Source organism: Aptenodytes patagonicus, chromosome 2, assembly GCF_965638725.1.
Source record: "Aptenodytes patagonicus chromosome 2, bAptPat1.pri.cur, whole genome shotgun sequence".
NCBI classification, from domain to species: domain Eukaryota; kingdom Metazoa; phylum Chordata; class Aves; order Sphenisciformes; family Spheniscidae; genus Aptenodytes; species Aptenodytes patagonicus.
Genome location: NC_134950.1, coordinates 17062218 through 17086356, shown reverse-complemented (window position 1 = coordinate 17086356; position 24139 = coordinate 17062218).

Sequence of the window (24139 nt, the reverse complement as noted above, 5' to 3'; positions counted from 1 at the left end):
AGATTATTTTCTTCTGCTGGATATTTTAAAGCACCTGATTATTAAATTGTGCGTTTTCACTCTGTAAGTTCCTACAGTCTATTTTATCTTCTGAACATTGAATCTGATGAACCATTTTTTTATTTCATTGCTCAGTTAGCATTTCACTGTCCTTTATAATATTGGCTATTCCCACTCTGAAGCATATTTACTTCATATTCCTTCTTTCAGTTAATTTTTCTTGGCCAGTATCCTTCTTTCTGCCATTCTGATGAGAATATAAAAGTCTGCATTAACAAAAATGCAATGATTCTAGATTTGAATAGCATGAGAGAACAGAATCTGTCACCCTTTATCATAATAATTCCTTATGGATGTATACTAATTATCATCTGATCTTAAAGCACAACAGTATCCTTTCAGAGTATGATTCATCTTGGCCCTTTCCTAATTACTAACATCTGATCCAATACTATTGCTTATTACAAATTCAATTAATATAACTAGTCACCTTTGAAAATGCCAATAATAGCTGAATATGTTGCACACCACATGAGACATTTGAAACTTTGTGACCTTCCTGGTGTTTGATTTATGTCATTTTACAATCCTTGAATTTTAACTTGTGTGTTACATTTACACAGGCATATACTTTTAGATTGACCCCAATGGAAAATTATACCCTTCTACACTTTGAATAGTATATTATCTTTATATGCAAATTTGAAAGACACTAACTGATATTTCAAGGATTGTTTAGAGAGTGTTTATTTTAATACCTTGAGGTGATTGTTCCTAAATCTATTTACGTGAATAATGTGACAATAGTTAATATTGTATATTTTGTAAACCAACCCAATAGCTAACCATGATATATCAGATCTGATTTGAACTTCGCATGACTTGGTGTTTGAGACAGATTTAAGCTACTTATGTGCCTCTGCCTGATAAGCTAGAAATTAAACTAGTGTCTCTACAGTTAGTGAGTCATTTTAGGCTTTTTTCCAGGACTAACAATAGAAAAGTAAAATTTTGTAATACAGGCGTGAAGTCTGAAATAGGAAATGCTTCTGTCCAAGGAGACATATGATGAAAAAGCATAAACAGATCTGAACAGAATTTTCAAAGAAAATTCTTCATTTTCTTTTTTTTTTATTACATTTTCTTGGCTGAATTTCAGTCTTGGCTCATTTTATTTGCATTCATTATCAGTACTGTGAATTTGCTCTTGTCTGTAGACCTGTTTATTGTATTAGACTTCCATTACACCTGCTATTTTAAAACATTTTTTAGCAAAGAAAGAGAGCACATGTCAAGCTTAGTGAGTCTAGCCTTGTTTTACTATCAAGTACAAAATTAATTCATAAGAACAAGACAACACAAAACCAAAGTCTATTGTACAATAAACATGCTCCCACCACCCAGACTGAATCTGAAAACACATTACTTGGGAGACCTTTTCAATCAATCCGAACAACCAAAACCTTATTAACCTCTAGTGTTTGTCCTTCCTGTGGCTGGCTTTTGTTAATCAGAAATATTTCTGTTGAGCCATTGCTTCTTATTATTTTTGCAGAGATTTAATCAAAAGAAATATGTACAGTTAAAACTGGGCAAATACTTAAAAATAATGTGGATCACAGTCAGTAATGAGTGACTCATACATTTCCAATATTAATTAGAAATTTCAGTAGATCAAAGTATATGTGCTTGATGGTACACAAGCAGAAATTAATAGTGGAAATCAGTTATATATATATTAAAAAAAAGAGTGAATTTGAATTTGGAAGAAGAGTTATCTTTGTCTACTGCAAACACAGAGTGGTAAATTAAACTCCCCATCTCATATCCTTCTCACATTCTTGTGCACATCAAAAGCATGACTGAACAAATTGTCTGAGAGGATATTAACTACTTGGAAAGATGAGAAAGAAAAGAAGAGAAACAGAACTGAACACTTGTGGCAGATCTGAGGGCAATAACCTGTTAACATAGAACAGGCAGCAACCGTTCACTCTGTATTGTTAGTGAAAAGGTGTGTTCAAGTTAGCCTAGATGCATATTTAAGACTTCAGAAGGGTAAAGTCATAGGCAGCACAAAGGATCATTAGCTGCTGATGCCATAGCTAGCAAAGGTGACATGGCTAAAGGATCTCAGGCAGGATGTGGGACCTCACTTTGGCAACCTTTGGCAGTGGCAAAAGAAGAAGCAGCTACAGCATTCTCTGATTTGTCTTTGCGGGTTGAGATAGCATTATCCAGCTGATGCACATAAACCCAGCTTGAACTGAATGTTTCTCAACTGCACTTTGTAAACAATCATCATCATCATCGACAAAATCACAGAAAAAAATGCAGACAACTTAAAAAAATAAACATGGCAAATCATATTATTTTCCAGCCTTTCTTCCAATAGAACATCATGTTGCAGCAATTGACTAGAAATCCCTTCTGTGGGGGTTAAAGCGGCACGGACTCTGGCAGGCACGGCAACCTTTATTGCTCTTTGTTAGCATCTTTTATAGCAAGCAGAAGTGTACATGCGCTACCTGCAGCTTGCAGATAGGTTATAGCCTTGTGTTCACGCGCATCTATGCTCTAGCAGATTGGCCCGTTCTTCCTGATCATGCAAAATGCCTTCATGGCCTTTATCTTGTTTTTCTCCTTCCAGCTGCACATTCCTTTCTCCGTTATCTTCTGCTTATGTGCCTTGTCATGCCAGGTGGTACAATGTTTGCTCATTAAAATCAAACTCAGGAATGTCCGTTAGTGAGATTCCCATCCCCACACCCTTCCTCGCACAGAGCTTTTGCAGTTGTTAAGGAAACCAAGAGAACTTGAACATATATGCACTTGCTCCTAATGGACAAAGATGGATGTACTGGAAGTCTTTTATTATACCAAAGTAGTAAGTGTCAGGAAAGGATAAAAACCCGTAGTGACAAATCATTACCGGGGGGGGGGGAGATCATTAAAATTCTGAATGATCATAAACCAGATTTAAAAAAAAAAAAATCATTTTCACAGGACCAACTGTATAGGTTACTTCACTCTTGTGCCCTCCAGATTCTAGTTTTATTCTATAACACAGGTTGCATTCTTCAGAAAATCCTCTGCTAATTCACACAGCCCTTTCCAGGTGTCATATGAATTTTAATGCAGATTCAAAAATATAATATACATGTTGCAAAAAGACTGTTTCCTCCTGTCCAACTTTACTCCTGGGAGGGCCTAGAGATCAGCAGAGAGCTACTCTGTAGGTTCCACCTGAACTTGCAATTGTGTGATTTTTTCCTGGGAGGTATGATGTGTCAGGGAGCTTTCTATGCTACAGAAGAAGAACTGAACATCAATATGAGGGGGTGGAATGTGTGCATAACTTCAGCTGATTCTTGCTAGTGTTGCTCGCCACAGATGCATCAGGAAAATTTTTCATGTGAGAAGGTTATAATTTCTACTTTGGACTAATTACATAACAAACCTTTGCCTGAAATACTGATTATCTCCCATTCCTTATACACTGTAATTGCCACTTTATTTGTAAAATAACTTTTTTTTCCCCAAATTCTGTTACTCTTACCAAATATACCAACATATAATGATCCTACAGTATCTTTTTCAGGCTTATAAAAGAATACAATATAGTAATGTGCAAAGACAATGAAAGACAGAAAGTATTCCTTCTGAACAATGGAAATGAGAGAAAAAATGTAAGATACTATTTCATAATCTTATTTATAATTGAATTTTGACCTTTTTTTTTGCTTTGACATTAATACTATTGCCATTGTCACATAACAAAACAATGCATCTTGAGAGCAGCAAAAACCACATCATAAGCCATATTATACATTGTTTTCTGTTCTTCATTCATTGGACAAATTGTTGTAAGGATTGTATACTCTTGTCAGGTTGTAAAAACAAAGTCTTGCGTGTTGACAGGGATATGGATTTCTTTCAGCTTCCTTTTAGCTTGATGAGAGAAAAACTGTTTTGGGAATATTTCTCATTCAATATTCAGAAACTGCCTTCTCAAAAGAGCAATATTGTACCTATCTGTGAAAAGCAAAGTGAAAATTGTAATCTGTGATGACTGTAATTGCTTACAGCAAATGCATCCTCAGAAGTGACAGGGCAACTTGAAACCTCCAGTGTAATTGCTGCCTTATTCAATTATTGACCTGCTTTGGAGTTGAAGACAACAGAAAGTCCTCCTTGGCTAAAATGCTACATTGTAGGAACTCTCCACTTACATACATGAAATAAGTAACTGTCCTCTAGAAGACACCTTCCAAAGGAAATTTAGAGTGGCATCCACCACCCAGCTTTAACTTGGAAGTTACGGTATAGTACTATAGTTCTATTGGTTACTAGCAGTTGGCTAAATACAGAATTTAAATATTAATTCAAGATCATTTTTTTCAGGTAACTGTAATAAACTGGAGATTTTGGACAAAACCACTGCAAAAGTGATAGTCCTTTCAGAGTATTATACTACCATGGGTCATCTTTTATATCACTCTGTAGCTTATCTCTTTGCAGTTTTGGGAAGAATGTATGCTTGTAGAGGTGCCATTATTAAAGAATAACTTTCTTCTCTTTGGTGACAGACTCTAACAGAGTACAGTTAAATTCTATTCAGTAGCTGCTGGGAATACATTGACTTCTTTGATTTTTAAGAATATATTGAATAAAAACATGACAACTCTAGAATGAGGTTGACTTTGGGTGATATTCCAGTATTGCTTTATATAGACTGGTCAATCTTTATCTTAAAAGTAGTCAGACTTTTTTTGGTCCTATTATGTTGAAAGACTGTTTCAAAATGCCACTGATTAGAAGTCTCTTTTCTTTATTTTCTACCTAAAGGTACTCATTGCCAGTTTGCATATATTTTTGGTTGTGGCAACACAGTCCTGTAGTTTATTACTTGCCTAGATATCAGTTAATTACTGGCCAGCTAAATAAATGAACCTGAGATGAAATTCACTCATTTATTAAGTGATTTATTAAGTAGCAAAGAGACTGTTCGGATGACCCAACTGACCTTACTAGCATAGCACTAATAATTCAGTGCTTTTTACAGAAAGAGAGGAACATTATGAAATATAAGGCATAAATTCCAGTTTCTCACCATCTTCTTGACTTTTCCTATGGTGTCGCTGAACAGAGTTCAGCAGATCTGACTCTTACCAAATGAATGTTTTAGATTTAATCTTATTTAGAGACTGCTTCTAGGAAAAAAGTCTGCATTTAACAATTTTTTTCCAGAGAATGAGACTACAGTTTTCCTTTTCTCCTTTTTTATCTGGAGTTACTTTGAACAAATATTTACTGGTCTAGACACCACTGAAGATAATAAATCCAGTCCTTTTATCGAGGCTAGCATTTGAAAGCCCTATGCAATTAACTTAATCAAAGTTCAATCAAATTTCATTAGACATTGGCACTCTTGTGCCTGCACTAAGGACAGAACAAAAGATGTATTTGGAAAAAGTTTGATCAAGAGGTCTAACTATAAATATATCAGTATACCACATATAATTTTATAAAATTTGATATGCTAAAAATAGTCTTTCTTAGGAAACTGGATTGTCATGGTCTTTTATCAGTAAGTTTGAATAGTTGTTTTCTTTCACAGGTGTACACCCATGGTGTATTTTCTTAGCTCTGTACAGCTGTCAAACACTCACAGAGAATTCACAGAAGCAAAATACAATACATTATTCAAATGTCTTTTTTTTTTTTTTTGGTACCTAAATTAAGGAGATTAATTCTTTCAAAAGGACTAAGTGAACTATTCCCAGCGAAATCTGTCCATCAGGCTTTCTAGCTCATTGAGAATCTATTTCAGCTCCTGAAGATAGCTTATAGGTCCAATCAGTTTTGCCATTGGTCTCCTAAAAATGCTTTCTGTATGAGAGTAGAATAGATGTAGGAAAAGATCTATCAGCCCTGGAGGTTTCCGTCATGTGTGGTTATGGAAGCTGAGTGAGGGAGACAATTCTCAGTGATTCTGACCTCCTTGATCTGAGTTACCTCCTCCATACCAGGATAATGCAGGAAAGTCATGTCAAACAGATTGGAAAAACTCAAGCTCTAAATCCGAAGTTCAGTCCTTCTCACAAAAATCTGTGGATAGCAGAAGTGAGGGCATATGTATGCAAGTTTTTATAAAATATATCTCATGGATAGTATTGTACAGGATCATTCACATGGTGATTTGGAAATACACATTTTGAACCTTAAAGATAAAATCACAGAGATGAGGAACGGAATTGTAGATATGGGCAATGTACTCAGATGTGTGTTCTCTGACTCCATAATTCACAGTTCTGATAGACTAATAGTTATTACTACTAAAACACAGGATGTTAAAATACTGCATGCTCCCTGTGAATGATTCTATGTAAAACCAAGCTGCTTTTACCAGAAAAGCTGAATGCATCTCATAATTGCTATAGCATTATTCAGTGCAGAGAAACCATTACACGGTAACACAAATTGGGGTGAAATATTACTAAATTTATAAAACTAAAGAAGACACTGAATTTCAGGTTAGATTCTGGTTTAGCTTATGCTTTCTGTTACATATTTCTTAATTTCATTAACTGTGTTACTACCAGTAGCTACTGAGTCACTACCAGTTCATGCTGGTATAAGTGAGAACTGTGTCCACATATGAAAATGTGATGTACTTTGGTATACAAATCCTACATATCTTTCACCAAGTGTTTTAATTGCATTTTCTCATTTCTGTCTAGATGTCTATCATTCACAATTTTTTCATATGACACTACAATAATTTCTGGCAAATATTTTCACGTTGAGTTCATCAGGCAAAGATTTTTTTTTTTTTTTAATAAAAATGCTCAGAATATATTTCCTTGATCTGTGACAAATGAAAATGAAGAATGCTTGTGGCTTTATGAGAGTATCCACAATGGCCATATGATTCTTCTTGTGGCAGAGTATGTCTAAGTAACCTTACTGACCCTACAAACAGAAAGACTTCTATGATGTTGCTAAAAGATTTAACAAGACTCTTTTTTATTTTTATTTTTTTCCAGATGAGACAGTACAAGGAACTTTTAGGTGAAAATTCAATAAAGCTATGCCAAGAAGTAATACGCACTCTTCAGTTCAGATATTATATCTAAAAGTTAATCTCTAATATGGCTACGTATTACAGTTCTATTTTTTTTTTAACCTCTTAATTATATCAGAGTTAAAAGCTTATAAAATAAAATTTTAAAAATTGAACTATAAAAAAATACATATTTACAGTGGGTTATTTATAACATCTAAATTATGAAGCCTTTTTTATTGTCTGTAAAAGTATTTCAAGAAAAACAACTCCATCTCCATTTCTACTCTTTCTCTGATATATAGTACTATGGAGTTACTTAGACAGTTAGGTGGCACGCTGTGGGAAAAAGGCTGGTTCAGTAATTAACACACCATGTAAGAAAATTTGCAGCTAGGTCCTGCTTTGGCACACACTTCCACTGTAACCCAGTGAGAACTTTCACAAATGTCTGAATAGAAAAGGATTCAAATCCTTGTTCATCTGACCTTCCCATAGTTGAAATACAAATCAGTATCTTGCCAAAAATTCAATGACTGAAGCAGAAACAGAGTTCTTGCTTGATGACTTCTCATTCTTTGCGTTTATCAGCACTTCATACTGCATCCCATTTTCCTGTTTATTCAACATTTCCATTAAATTCAACACTGATGGAGCTGACCTATACATTATTATTCTGGACTGTTCTGTTCTGAGTGCTTAAAGTCCACCCTGTTATTATTGAGAGTTCTGGATTTAAAACAATGGCCAACCGACCAAGGGATAACATTAATATCCCCGCTTTAACACAGGGACGCAATACTTCTAGTTTCGAAGGATACCAGTTGGTTTATAATAAGTGTTTCATGGGTTTTATATCATCCTGTCCAATGTGCTTCTCATCACTCCATCATCATAATTAGCTTTTCAATTAGCACTTTTGTGTTTGTACAAGATCAGCAGCAGCTAAATAGAATTCACTTTGCTCATGATGGCAACGTTTGCAATGACTATTGCTGTTAAATAACACAAATATAAACAACAGAGAAATAGGCTTTAGGAAACAAAGTTTCTGCTTTCTACATTCCTACTCAAGTTCAAGGTAATTCAATCTTTTTTTGTTCACATTAAATCTATATATGTTGAAGAGAAGTGAACTCGGAAAAAGACTTGTATATTCCTACCAAATTAATTTTCTATGTTAATTAAAAATAGCACATAAATAGAAATGGCCTAAGTTTAAAAAAGTAGAATATAAAATAACCTGAATCAAAATCTATAAATTATTTAGTCTATAGACTTATAGTATTATTAAGAATATAGGTATCATATCCTAAATGAAAATCTTTGCCAAATAATACTGAAGAAATTATTAACAATATAAAATAATAAACAGTAAAAAAATTGATGTTATTGTAATTAAACTTTAGTCTTCTTCCTCTGTGATTTTTACTTTTATTAGCTATATACCAGCTAGAACCAGACATTGTAGATCATTCTTAGATGTTGCTACCTAACAAACATAAACAAGAAGAACATAATACAGACTTCTGGTAATGATGATCTTGTTGGGCATACAGTTTTTCCTTGATGAACTCAATGGGAGTTTTAAAAGAGTTTTAAATGGGAGGTGAATTATGACCTTTTGTAGGATAAATCTAACAATAAGAGCTTAACAAATAGTCCAGATCTCCACCTTCTGGGCCTCTCCATTCCCAGCTATCATCTCATACATAAAAGCCAATTCTTGAGTATGTGTTAATGTTTATTCAAGACATTTTTAATTTTGAATGAAGGTTGATTTATAACACTATATATGAACAGGTGTCGTGGTTTAACCTCAGTCGGCAGCTGAGTACCACACAGCCGCTTGCTCACTCCTCCCCCCCCGCCCTGGTGGGATGGGGGAGAAAATTGGAAGAGTAAAAGTGAGAAAAACTTGTGGGTTGAGATAAAAACAGTTTAATAATTGAAATTTTTAAAAAAATAATGTAATGATAATATAATAATAATAATAATAATAATAATAATAATAATAATACACAAAGCAAGTGATGCACAGTGCAATTGTTCACCATCCTCCAACCAATGCCCAGCCAGTCCCCGAGCAGCAGCCCCCTTGGCCAGCTTTCCCCAGTTTATGTACTGAGCATGACGTCACATGGTATGGAATGTCCCTTTGGCCAGTTTGGCTGTGCCCCCCTCCTAGCTTCTTGTGCACCTGCAGCCTTCTCAGTCAGTAGAGCATGGGAAGCTGAAAAGTCCTTGACTAGTGTAAGCATTACCTAGCAACAACTAAAACATCGGTGTGTTATCAACATTGTTCTTGTCCTAAATCCAAACCACAGCACTGTACCAGCTACTAAGAAGGAAATTAACTCTGTCCCTGCCGAAACCAGGACAACAGGGAAGATGTCATAACTATGTATGTGAGTATAGATCTGAGGATGAAAATCATTCAGAAAAATATATATTCAAGTGAGTATTAGCATCAATTATCTTTGTGTGGCTACCTAGAAATGATTACTTAACATCATTATTTCACTAGAAATTTAAGTTCTTTGTTGGGATACTGAAAATGAAGTCACATATCATCTTGTTAAAAGTATGAATGTAGGTGACTAATTTTATACAACCAGGATTGAAAGTGTGTACTAACAGTTGTATTTCAATAGTCAGATCCTGTCCTGACTGTGATTGATCTTGGACATCCTTGCAAGGAAAGAAAGTCTGTGCCTCTGGGTCCAGGACTTCAGTGCTATGTTCATATGGTAATCTGCAGTGTACTACAGAGATGCTAGGGTTAAAGATAAATCAATTAACTTAGGTTTAAAGGAAAAAAAAAAGTCATATTTGGTTGTGCTATCTTTCAGTTCACACCCACTGCACTGATACATCCAGAATAATTCTTATACTGAGCTAACTTGTTTACAGTTATTTCAAGTATGTTTAACTTAAAGTGCATAGTGTTGCCTATACTTATCCCATTAACTTTAAGTTAAGAACCTTAATGAGAATTTTCCGCTGAGGAGAATGACTAGAGAGTGTGCAGAGCTGGTGCTGGAGACTGAAACTGAGAGGGAAATTTAGGAACTCAAATCTGCCTGACAAAGTTAGGAGGAAGTGAAATAAGGGATATGGCTAACAAAGATCTTCATGTACAATTCATCTGCAACCTCAACATCCTATACTCTGTTTTCCTTTTTTCTTACTGATCCTCTGTAGTCTATTTTCTGCCTGATTCACTCTCCTGAAAATGTTCTTATTAGCTCTATGTGCTTCTCTTGGTAAAAATCTAGCATACATTCAGATGTGGTAGAAGAGCTGTTCACTGTGATTACAGAAAATATTTATCTTCCATTACTGAATGCAGCATCATAGAATCATAGAATCATAGAATCATTAAGGTTGGAAAAGACCTCTAAGATCATCGAGTCCAACCCAACACCACCATGCCCAATAAACCATGTCCCTAAACATAACATCTACACGTCTTTTAAATACTTCCAGGGATGGGGACTCCACCACTTCCCTGGGCAGCCTGGTCCAATGTTTAACCACTCTTTCAGGAAAGACATTTTTCCTCATATCCAATCTAAACCTCCCCTGGCACAACTGGAGGCCATTTCCTCTCGTCCTATCGCTAGTTACTTGGGAGAAGAGACCGACACCCACCTTGCTACAACCTCCTTTCAGGTAGTTGTAGAGAGCGATGAGGTCTCCCCTCAGCCTCCTTTTCTCCAGGCTAAACAGTCCCAGTTCCCTCAGCCGCTCCTCACAAGACTTGTTCTCCAGACCCCTCACCAGCCTCGTTGCCCTTCTCTGGACATGCTCTAACACCTCAACGTCCTTCTTGTAGTGAGGGGCCCAAAACTGAACACAGTATTCGAGGTGCAGCCTCACCAGTGCCGAGTTACAGGGGCACAATCACTTCCCTAATTTTGCACTGCAAATAGCTGCAAGCTGTTGTCTGTGTCACGTTTTGCTCATATACATCTCGCGTACAGAATTGTATTTCTTAAATGAAAATATTGAATAAAGAGTATAAACATTTTCAGGGAAGAAAGTCAATCACTCTCCTTGACTTATTTGTTTTTTCCCCCCATTCTTTTAGACTATTTCTTTTCCCTTTCACATTTTCATGAGTTTTTCAGGATATTTTCTCATTTGGTTATTTTTCTGTCTTTGTAAGGGGAAGACTTTCCTAAGCATTGGATAGGATGGATTGATCAGAATGGTTTAGCTTGATATCTTTAAAACATATTTATCAATTGAAATTCCAAGACCGTTTCGATTCAAAACAAGGGATAAATTTAGAAAACATCAGATTGCAATTTTGTCAACTGCTGTCCTTTTCTAATTCTTTTGTTTGAGAAAAGAGCATTTGCCAGCAAGGAGGTATTGAAACTGTTGATACATTATGTTTGTTAGGGCTCAAATCTTAGGTGATGTTTTGGTGACTTTGTTAATTTTGTACAACTCATGCTGACATTATAATTCCAAAAGACATAGTGCAGTGAACAGAGTAAGAATGAATTTAAGTATGATCTATCTGCATCTATCTTCTCATTTAGCACATAAAGGAGTCACTTAACCTCTCTGTACATATTCCTGCACTATTAACATGGGCATAATATTCACTTATTTTGTACAGTAAAATGCTCATAGGTGTATATTCTGTGTTGGTGGTGATCTTCATCTTATCAAAGTAAAAAAAAATTTTTAACATTAAACAAGATCAAATCACATATTTTTAAGTCTCTTTGTTAATAAGCTTTAAACAGCTTTCAATATTGCCTAGTTAAAATTTCTGAAGCTGCATACTCTCACGTTGTTAAGTAAAAAATCTTTTTCACTGCAAATACTCGTGAAGCACTCACTGTTCATCTTCGAAATCTCTGGTGTTGTTTATGAATCCTATGCTTGTGACCTTGGAGACCCTCTTGGAGCTTTCCGTCATTCCTCTTGCAAAATTTTGCAAGGAATTACAGTCCCACAGCACTGAGCTGGCTTGTGACACTCATGTCAAGGGTGATTCAGTGAAAGTTCCAAACATGCCGACATAAATTTGTTTTCTTTAAAACATGGTTGGCTGCCAATTCTCACCATACTCACCTGCTTAATTCTGAACTGTTACAGTATTTCAAGGAATTTAGGGTTGAACTCTCTTCAGATCATTTCAGATAACTTCAATAACTGACCACATTTTGTGAATTCCAGACCTAGTTAACAAAACTTAGTCTATGTGGGAGGGAAAGCCCACACTGAAAAAATACAGCTAGTTTAGAGGATATCTACACATCCTTCACATTATTCCATGCATCATGAGGAAACAAATGGTGATGATGCTAAGTGAACATTTTAGCCACTCTTTTTACCACCTGGATCTTTGAAGCAAGAACTAGAGTTTTATCACCTGCAGGTTTCTTAGTAATTGATTTTTCATCCTATGACTAAGCTAATTATTAATGGCTTTACCTTAAAATAAAATATTTCTGTTAGTCACTACTAATATCCTAAATACTCATTGACATTCAATGCACTATATATATACAACCTACAAGCACCGGACAAAACAGAGAAAAAAGAATAAACAATTCCTAATGCCTAAGGGTGTGTCTACAATTTGTTTAGATTAAGAGTGCAAAACAAATCTACTTATTGTTCCCAGTCACTGAATTTCAGATTGCATCACAGTGCAGGCTTGGAGCTCAGAAAATGGATTCCTCTTAGATGAAACTAAACCAGATGATGCACCCCAGAAGCACACCTAATGCATTCTTGGCATTAATGAACATTCATCTCTTAGGATCAGACAACAGCTAATCTGAAGAAGCCCCCCTGAAAAGCAGATGTTGAATATTGGATCTTCAGCACCATCTGTTTTGCTCTATAGATCTTTTTCTCAAGGGCCGAACTAGATTCTAATATAGACATATCCTAAGATTTTTGTTTTCTTCTCCCTCTGTTCCTTTGGCCTAGTCCCTTAACATCTGTTTCCATCATTCCACATACTGCATAGAGGAAGAGTCTCTGTGTTTCATAACTTGTAAACTGTATCCATGCATAAAGTAATTTCTGGGCCCACTGATGGCTAAGAGACTGTATGTGTTGTTGGGACTATTTAGCAGCTTGGACACAGCTCAGACCTTTAAGTTGGCTAGTCCATCAACCCACGTATTCCTGCTGGTTATTCAACCAGGGTATATGTAAGTCTTTGTTGACCAACCAAGCAAAATCAATATTCCTCCCAGCTGGCCGGATAATCAACATACTGAAATTATTTTGAGGAGAATTAGCAGCAGTAGAAAGCTGCATCTCTACTCTTTTCCAATAATGCTATTATTAAACTCATGTCACTGTTACCATTTCTACAACTTTTCCTGTTTGTGGCAATATAAGAAAAAGAAGGGGGCAAGATGTATTGCAAGAGTTAGATGGGAAGCTGTCTTATATGGTAAGCAACACCAGTATTAGCCCAGTTGCTCATTTGAGTGTGTATTAATTCCTTAGACTTTTTGTTTTTTTGGACTCTTTTTGCATTTCTCTCATGCTTTGTTTTGTAGAGGGTTTTTTGTGTGGTTGGTTTTGATTTGGGGGAATTTTTTTTTTTTGGTGGGTTTTTTTGTTTGTTTTTCCTGATACAAAATGAAAATGCATTCAAAACCTTCACTTTTGGTGTGGAATAAAATTCTTGCTTTTGAGGAATATAAATATATATATTTGTCTATTCACAGGTAGTACAGAAATAATGTTTATTATATAATAATACCTATGGTTATGTAATAATAAACAGTATTTAATAATAATAATCATCATTATGCCACCTGCCTAAGAAAGATTTCGTAAGCAGTAAATATCTGTCAAATCTTGACAATTGTCTTATAGTTTCATTGACGATTATGAGAAAAAAAATGAAATATATTTACTTTAACAACTGCTGATAACTCATTGCTATATTCACTGATTTTAAAAGTACACAGTAAAAAGCTACAGTATTTGAATTCCTGTGCAGTGTAGGTGTAAAGATTTGTGACATCCCCAGACAGTTTGTCAGTTTGCAGTTCACTCCATATGATTAGACATAATAAAATGTTGCCCTTTTTTTGAAGGTACTAGAGGGGATTGTTTAGCATATTAATGACTTCTTCTAATATGTCCATCAGCATGGAAAAAAAGAGTAAAGAAGTTTGAACTAAAGGAAGGAGAAGAAAAGCAGATAATAATTTTTTCTGAAGTATCAGTCAGTAGTTAGAAGTGTGTATATATATATACTCCAAACTACTGTGCTGTGCATTGTAAACTATAGACAAACTTCATCTGTATACCCTGAACACAAGGACAGAGTACCCAGCTGGTTTGTGTTGGCCATTTTAAACTCTTCTTAGTCTGGGGTTAGCTAGTGTCTCTGCATTTTCATTTATGCAAAGTATTGTCCTGGTTTCAGCTGGGACAGAGTTAATTTTCTTCCTAGGAGCTGGTATAGTGCTGTGGTTTGGATTTAGTATGAGAATAATGTTGATAACACACTGATGTTTTAGTTGTTGCTAAGCAGTGCTTACACTAGCCAAGGACTTTTCAGCTTCTCATGCCCTGCTAGCGAGAAGTTGGGAGGGGGCACAGCCAGGACAGCTGACCCAAACTGGCCAAAGGGCTATTCCATACCATGTGATGTCATACTCAGAATATAAACTGGGGGGAGCTAGCCAGGGGAGGGTTGAGCGCTGCTTGGGAACTGGCTGGGCATTGGTCGGCGGGTGGTGGGCAATTGCACTGTGCATCACTTGTTTTCTATATTCTTTTATCATTATTATTATTATTATTATTATTATTATTATTATTATTTTCATTTCCTATTCTGTCTTATTAAACTGTCTTTATCTCAATCTGTGAATTTTACTTTTTTTTTTTTTTTTTTTATTCTCTCCCCCATCCCACTGGGAAGGGGGTGAGTGAGTGAAGGGCTGTGTGGTGTTTAGCTGCCTGCCGGATTAAACCACAACAAGTATTAACAGCATCCAGTTGACCTTTGTACCAATATACATCTACGGGTTTGTAGAAAAGCATTCCTGATATCATTGCTGATGTGCTTACTGGGTTGTGGGAGGTGATGTAGGAGGGCTAAGGGCACAGGAAGCCTTGTTTTTACACCTCTTCCAGATCTTCCTGCATGGCCATATCAGTCTACTGTGAGTGCAAGGACAAGGATAAGAGAAAGATAGAAACATAATGACACTACAGTATTATTTGGTCTATAAGGACAGATGGATCCACAGTTTTATCAGGTGCATAAAAAGGGTAGGCACCAGGTAAAAGCCCTCTGGAGAATTTCATAATTAAGGAGGCTTTTGTCTGACACTTAATGATAACTACTTTTTCACCATAGTCAGTATACTCCATGAAAGTCAGCATCGCTTTCTGTTATACTTTCATGGAAATGTGTAGTGTAGCTAACTTCCTACTGTTCACCTTCTGGGATCTTCTGTAGCAGACATTTGCCTCATAGTGTTCTAGCTTTCTGTGTTATCCCATCTAGGTGAACTGCAATAGAAAACAACTGCAAATTTTCTACCTGAAACTAGGTACAACATGCCATTTTGTGTCCTGATACAAAGATAAAAGCCTCTTTTTCTCCATTTTCTTTATTTATCTTTGTGTCCACATTTCTCTTGCACCACAAAAGGTGGTTTTGAAAAACGAACAAACCAACCAACCAAAAACTGTTGTTACTTTTTTTTAATCTTTAAAAATACTAATATTTCAGAGTTGAATTCTACAGCCAGACAACATAGAGAGAGATTTACACTGATAACAGTTCAATTAGTTCATTCACCCATTGATGAAATCCTGAAGCATCAAGAAAATAACTGTATATATTTGGAGACTACAGTTCCCATTGCAAAGGAAACTCTAAAATTTCATATAGAAATTTAAATCAAAATATATGTATGGATACAGTTGCTGAAATGTCTACTGAATTGACTACATTGGTTTAGTTTAATCGACTGGTTGAATAAATAATAAAAATAAGCAAATAGCTGAAGAAAAACTACCTCTCAGCAAATCTTTCAATTTTGGTAATAGTCAAAGTGTCGTGGTTTAATCTCAGTCAGCAATTAAGCACCACGCAGCCGCTCGCTCACTCCCCCCCACCCGGTGGGATGGGGGAGAGAATTGGAAGAGCACAAGTTAGAAAGACTCGTGGGTTGAGATAAAAACAGTTTAATAATTGAAATAAAATGATAATAATAATATGATAATAATAATAATAATACACAAACCAAGTGATGCACAGCACAATTGCTCACCACCCGCTGACCGATGCCCAGCCAGTCCCCGAGCAGCGGCCTCCCCGGCCAGCTTTTCCCAGTTTATGTACTGAGCATGACGTCACATGGTATGGAATGTCCCTTTGGCCAGTTTGGCTGTGCCCCCTCCCAGCTTCTTGTGCACCTCCAGCCTCCTCAGTCAGTAGAACATGGGAAGCTGAAAAGTCCTTGGCTAGTGTAAGCATTACCTAGCAACAACTAAAACATCAGTGCGTTATCAACTTTGTTCTCATCCTAAATCCAAAACACTGTACCAGCTACTAGAAAGGAAATTAACTCTATCCCTGCCGAAACCAGGACAATATCCACCCCTTATTCTATACCATTTGCATCATGCTCAAGTCTCACATTTTCCAGTACATTTTCATTAATCACCACCCCTTTTTATATATATATATACACACATACACAGATATCATTCCCTTCATCTGTGGGCCATCCCTCTAAAATGTTCGGTGAGTTCATTTAGTCCATGACTTCAGGCTCCATCTGTCATAATAATCTTTCAGGGCAGGAAAAATGGAGATGGTATGTGGTGTTGGATTGTTTCAGGTTGAAGTCAGTTCTGGTACCATCATCACTGTGCTTTGCTTGGTTTCACTGAAGTTATTCTTCATTAATCTGGGTGATTCTTATTATAATAACATTAGTATGGCATATAATATTATTAGTATTATTAGTATATCTGTGTATTATTAGTATAACTATTATAACTATAATTAGTACTTAACATCACATAATTCAGATCATTGGCTATTCTCACCCAAAATCAAATCCCCTTGAGGCACACATCGGACTTCCCCATCCTTCCGCATTATCCACCAAGTGCACCCAGGTCCTTGAGCAAAAGCAATCCCACGGATGGGTCTGCCTCTGCCCGAGGCAGGAATAACCCAGACTGTCTTCCCCAGCATATTTTTTATGTGCACTACAGGGACTTTATTCCCATCTACAGTACGTAAAAGTTCTGACTGGGCAGGGCCTGCTCGATTGGCAGATCCCCGAGTGTTGACTAACCAGGTGGCCTTTGCTAAATGCGTATCCCAATGTTTGAACGTCCCACCACCCATTGCTCTCAGCGTAGTCTTTAACAGTCCATTGTATCGTTCAATTTTCCCAGAAGCTGGTGCATGATAGGGGATGTGATACACCCACTCAATGCCGTGCTCTTTGGCCCAGGTGTCTATGAGGTTGTTTCGGAAATGAGTCCCATTGTCTGACTCAATTCTTTCTGGGGTGCCATGTCGCCATAGGACTTGCTTTTCAAGGCCCAGGATAGTGTTCCGGGCGGTGGCATGGGGCACGGGATATGTTTCCAGCCATCCGGTGGTTGCCTCCACCATTGTAAGCACGTGGCGCTTGCCTTGGCGGGTTTGTGGGAGTGTGATATAATCGATCTGCCAGGCCTCCCCATATTTATATTTCAGCCATCGTCCTCCATACCAAAAAGGCTTTAACCGTTTGGCTTGCTTGATTGCAGCACATGTTTCGCATTCATGGATAACCTGTGCAATAGTGTCCATGGTCAAGTCCACCCCTCGATCACGAGCCCATCTGTATGTTGCATCTCTTCCTTGGTGACCTGAGGTGTCATGGGCCCACCGAGCTAGAAATAATTCACCTTTATGTTGCCAGTCCAGATCCACCTGAGCCACTTCAATCTTAGCAGCCTGATCCACCTGCTGGTTGTTTTGATGTTCTTCAGTGGCCCGACTCTTGGGTACGTGAGCATCTACGTGACGGACTTTTACAACCAGGTTCTCCACCCGGGCAGCAATATCTTGCCACAATGCGGCAGCCCAGATGGGTTTGCCTCTGCGCTGCCAGTTGCTCCGTTTCCATTGCTGCAACCACCCCCACAGGGCATTTGCCACCATCCATGAGTCAGTATAGAGATAGAGCACTGGCCACTTTTCTCGGTCAGCAATGTCTAAAGCCAGCTGGATGGCCTTTACTTCTGCAAATTGGCTTGATTCACCTTCTCCTTCAGCCGTTTCTACAACTTGTCGCATAGGACTCCATACAGCAGCTTTCCACCTCCGATGTTTTCCCACAAGACGACAGGACCCATCAGTGAACAGGGCATATTGCTTCTCATTTTCTGGTAGTTCATTATACATTGGGGCCTCTTCAGCACGCGTTACCTCCTCCTCTGGCAATATTCCAAAATCTTTGCCCTCTGGCCAATCCATGATCACTTCCAGAATTCCTGGGCGACTGGGGTTTCCTATTCGAGCCCGTTGTGTGATTAGTGCGACCCACTTACTCCATGTAGCATCAGTTGCATGATGTGTACAGGGGACCCTCCCTCTGAACATCCAGCCTAGCACCGGCAGTCGGGGTGCCAGGAGGAGCTGTGCTTCAGTGCCGATCACTTCTGAAGCAGCTCGAACCCCTTCATATGCTGCTAATATCTCTTTTTCAGTTGGAGTATAGCGGGCCTCGGATCCTCTGTATCCCCAACTCCAAAACCCTAGGGGTCGACCTCGAGTCTCCCCTGGTGCTTTCTGCCAGAGGCTCCAGGTAGGGCCATTCTCCCCGGCTGCGGTATAGAGCACATTTTTTACATCTTGCCCTGCCCGGACTGGCCCCAGGGCTACTGCATGAACTATCTCCCGTTTAATTTGTTCAAAAGCTTGTCGTTGCTCAGGGCCCCATTTGAAATCGTTCTTCTTCCGGGTCACTTGATAGAGAGGGTTTACAATCAGACTGTAATTTGGAATGTGCATTCTCCAAAAACCCACCACGCCTAAGAAAGCTTGTGTTTCTTTTTTGCTAGTTGGTGGAGACATGGCTGTTATTTTGTTGATCACATCTATTGGGATCTGACGACGTCCATCTTGCCATTTTATTCCTAAAAACTGGATCTCCTGTGCAGGTCCCTTGACCTTACTTTGTTTTATGGCAAAACCGGCCTTCAGCAGGATTTGGACTATTTCCTTCCCTTTTTCAAAAACTTCTTCTGCTGTGTTGCCCCACACGATGATATCATCAATGTATTGCAGGTGTTCTGGAGCTCCACCCTGTTCTAGTGCAGTCTGGATCAGTCCATGGCAAATGGTAGGGCTGTGTTTCCACCCCTGGGGCAGTCGGTTCCAGGTGTACTGAACGCCCCTCCAAGTGAAAGCAAACTGTGGCCTGCACTCTGCATCCAAAGGGATTGACAAAAATACATTAGCAATATCAATTGTGGCATACCACTTGGCTGCCTTTGATTCCAATTCATATTGAAGTTCTAGCATGTCTGGCACAGCAGCACTCAGCGGTGGCGTGACTTCATTTAGGCCACGATAGTCTACTGTTAGTCTCCACTCTCCATTAGACTTCCGCACTGGCCATATGGGACTGTTAAAGGGTGAGTGGGTCTTGCTGATCACTCCTTGGCTCTCCAGTCGACGAATCAGCTCATGAATGGGAATCAGGGAGTCTCGGTTGGTGCGATATTGCCGCCGGTGCACTGTGGTGGTAGCGATTGGCACTTGTTGGTCTTCGACCTTCAGCAACCCCACAACAGAAGGGTCCTCCGAGAGACCAGGCAAGGTGGACAGCTGTTTAATCTCCTCCGTCTCCAAGGCAGCTATACCAAAAGCCCACCTGTACCCTTTTGGGTCCTTGAAATACCCTCTCCTGAGGTAGTCTATGCCAAGGATGCACGGAGCATCTGGGCCAGTCACAATGGGGTGCTTTTGCCACCCATTCCCAGTTAGACTCACTTCGGCTTCCAATACAGATAGCTGTTGGGATCCCCCCGTCACCCCAGAAATATAGATGGGTTCTGTTCCTATATATCTTGATGGCATTAGGGTACACTGTGCACCGGTGTCTACCAGAGCCTTATACTTCTGTGGGTCTGATGTGCCAGGCCACCGAATCCACACAGTCCAGTAAACCCGGTTGTCCCTTTCCTCCCCCTGGCTGGAGGCAGGGCCCCTCTAATCCTCATCACAGTACTCGTTTCTCATTTCTTGTACGTATGAGTCAGAAGTTTCTTTATTAAGATCAAGAGTAAGATCAGCCCTTCTACTCTCTCTGGGGAACTGCCCGCTGGAAACTGGAGCAGCAATTTTCCTGGAAGAACCTCTTTCTGTGATTGTTTTCCCTTGTAATTCACGTACCCGTGCCCCTAGGGCTGCAGTAGGTTTCCCATCCCACTTCCTCATGTCCTCTCCGTGGTCACGCAGGTAAAACCATAGGGTGCCCCGTGGTGTGTATCCTTTATATTCTCTCTCTTGAGCAAAAGAACGCTTACTTCTAATAGCCGAGATACTGGTCCGTACAGGTGAGGAGTAGGACCTATCCTCTCTGAGTTGCTGGATCTCCCGGGACAGTTTTTCGGACAGTTTCTCCACAGCCGAGACGATGGAGGAAGAAAGACTTTCCTCGTATTGCCGGAGTTGACTAGCCAATTCATCCACTGTTTGTTCCTCTCCATCTTTCCAGGTTATCACTGCCAATGAATTGGCGTATGACGATGGTGTGCTCCTTATAAACTTCCGCCACATGGGTCGTGTGCACTTGACTTCGTCTGGATCTTTGGATAGTTGTTCATTGTTCAGGTCATCATAAATCACCTCCAGCACAGCTAATTCTCTCAGAAACTGGATACCCTTCTCCATGGTGGCCCACTTGCTTGGGCGACATATGACATCTTCCTTAAAGGGATACCTTTCCTTCACGCTTGACAAGAGTCGCCTCCAAAGGCTGAGGATACGTGTCCCTTTTCCAATTGCTTTATCAATGCCCCCTTCCCTAGAAAGGGATCCCAGCTGCTTGGCTTCCCTACCCTCTAATTCCAGGCTACTGGCCCCATTATCCCAGCATCGGAGCAGCCAGGTGACAATATGCTCACCTGGACGGCGGCTGAAATCTTTTCGTATATCTCGCAGCTCACTCAGGGATAGAGATCGGGTGGTCACTGTCTCGTTTATGAGTTCTTCCTCTTCCTCCTCCCCGATCAGCGGCCGGCTTTCCTCCTCCCGTTCTCGTGATGGTCCTTCTCTAGGGTCATCTGTCTCGTATACTTCTTCCTCCGGTTCCCTTTTAGAAGAAGCTTCTTCCTCCCTTACTAAACGAGCTGACTTCCGCTTCCAAGATTTCTTCTTGTGTACAGGGGCGACTGATACTGGCACAGGCTCGTTCTTTGGTTCAGCCACAGGGCGTGTTGCTGGGGTTGGAGTGGCCGCAGTGCAAGTGCATGTCACCGGAGTCTGAGTGGCCGCAGGGCCTGTTGCCGGGGTTGGAGTGGCCGCAGTGCATGTCGCTGGGGTTGGAGTGGCCGCAGTGCATGTCGCCGGGGTTGGAGTGGCCGCAGTGCAAGTGCATGTCACCGGAGTCTGAGTGGCCGCAGGGCCTGTTGCCGGGGTTGGAGTGGCCGCAGTGCATGTCGCTGGGGTTGGAGTGGCCGCAGTGCATGTCGCCGGGGTTGGAGTGGCCGCAGGGCCTGTCGCCGGGGTCGGAGTGGCCGCAGGGCCTGTCGCCGGGGTTGGAGTGGCCGCAGTGCATGTCGCCGGGGTTGGAGTGGCCGCAGGGCCTGTCGCCGGGGTTGGAGTGGCCACAGGGCCTGTCGCCGGGGTCTGAGTGGCCGCAGAGCCTGTCGCCGGGGTTGGAGTGGCCGTAGTGCGTGTTGCCCGGGTTTGAGTGGCTGCACGGCCTGTTGCCCGGGTCTGAGTGGCCGCAGTGCGTGTCGTTTTACTGTCAGAGCCAGAGACCTTCTCTTCCCTTTGAGGGTACTGAATGGTGTTGAACAGGGCTCGGTAGGCATGGGCCAGGCCCCAGCACGTTGCAATGAGTTGCATCTCTCTAGATTTGCCAGGGTGACAGCATACTTTTTCCAAATATTCTACTAACTTTTCAGGATTCTGCACTTGCTCAGGGGTGAAGTTCCAAAACACTGGGGGTGCCCATTGGCCTAGGTACTTGCCCATCTTGTCCCACACACCCTGCCACTCATAATTATTCAGCCTTGGGGCAGATCTCTGGATGATATTCTTAAATTGCTTACCAACTTTAGACAAAACCGAAACAATATTCCCAAGAAGTATTAATAGAAGTATCTTAACTGCCCAAGGATGCTCAAAATACTGAAAAATTACTGTAATGAAGGAGGAAACATCATAGAAGAAGGTAGTGACACTGCCATTCTGTATTTCCTCCGTAAAAAAACTCTCAGAAAAGTTACTGCAATTGCTAGTTGTCTCCACGATATGGTATCCATGGTACAGTAACGGCTTCATTGCGAAGTTTACATACCACAGAAACGTCAAGGTCAATGTTCTAAAAACAAACCTCACAAGCGAGACATTACTATTCACTGCAGACCACAGCAAACTGCAAAACCCAACACCAATCTTTAACATGTACAGCAGGAAAAAGAGCGTGATGCAGATTATACAAATCAATATCGAGAACAGAGAAACCAACATTGTGACCCTCAACTATTAACAGATATAAGTTCCTTAATACACTCCGGTTAATCTGTTATTATCTCAAACCCTTCGTGCCCCACGTTGGGCGCCAAAAAGGACTGTCGTGGTTTAATCTCAGTCAGCAATTAAGCACCACGCAGCCGCTCGCTCACTCCCCCCCACCCGGTGGGATGGGGGAGAGAATTGGAAGAGCACAAGTTAGAAAGACTCGTGGGTTGAGATAAAAACAGTTTAATAATTGAAATAAAATGATAATAATAATATGATAATAATAATAATAATACACAAACCAAGTGATGCACAGCACAATTGCTCACCACCCGCTGACCGATGCCCAGCCAGTCCCCGAGCAGCGGCCCCCCCCGGCCAGCTTTCCCCAGTTTATGTACTGAGCATGACGTCACATGGTATGGAATGTCCCTTTGGCCAGTTTGGCTGTGCCCCCTCCCAGCTTCTTGTGCACCTCCAGCCTCCTCAGTCAGTAGAGCATGGGAAGCTGAAAAGTCCTTGGCTAGTGTAAGCATTACCTAGCAACAACTAAAACATCAGTGCGTTATCAACTTTGTTCTCATCCTAAATCCAAAACACTGTACCAGCTACTAGAAAGGAAATTAACTCTATCCCTGCCGAAACCAGGACACAAAGGCAAGATAGGAAGAGGTCTGCACAAAAGACATCAAAGGGACTATTACAAAGGAAGAAGGAATAATAAGTCTCTGAGAAGATATATTTTACTAGATTATAACCAAGAGGTAGAAAATAATTCTGTGAGGTGAGTGACAATTCTGCAATTTTAAAAGCTTTCCTTTTGAAATATTTTTTCTTTTTTTTTTTAATTTAATTGCTTTACTACCTAACTTTCTTAACACAGACTTACAAAGTGAATAACAGCACTATCAGAGCTCAGCTGGATCATCTTGGAATGACTGAAGACTTGGCTCTAGCCTATAGTGCCCTAGTGGTGGCAGAATTATGAAATTCCCCCCAGTACAGGTACAGTGGAGCATAATTTGTGAAGGTTGAACACAGAAGGAAAGGCAGCTTCAAACTTGTGGCTGAATATCAAACAAGACCATCATTCCTGGAGAATGGGAGTTCTTGTGGCAATGTACTGGTGGGCGGGAAGGAGAAGAATTTACTGTTTACCAACAGTGGTGATAGAAACAAGGTATAAAATGCAGGGACCAGTTTTGAAATATCAATTAATCTTCCGGTACTATTAACTGGTAGTGTTATATGTCATGTTGGGAGTGGATACTAATACTATATTCAAGCTAATTTTTTCCTCATCTTATATTTAGGAGACAGTGTCACTCTTCCATCATCAATTACCAAAGATT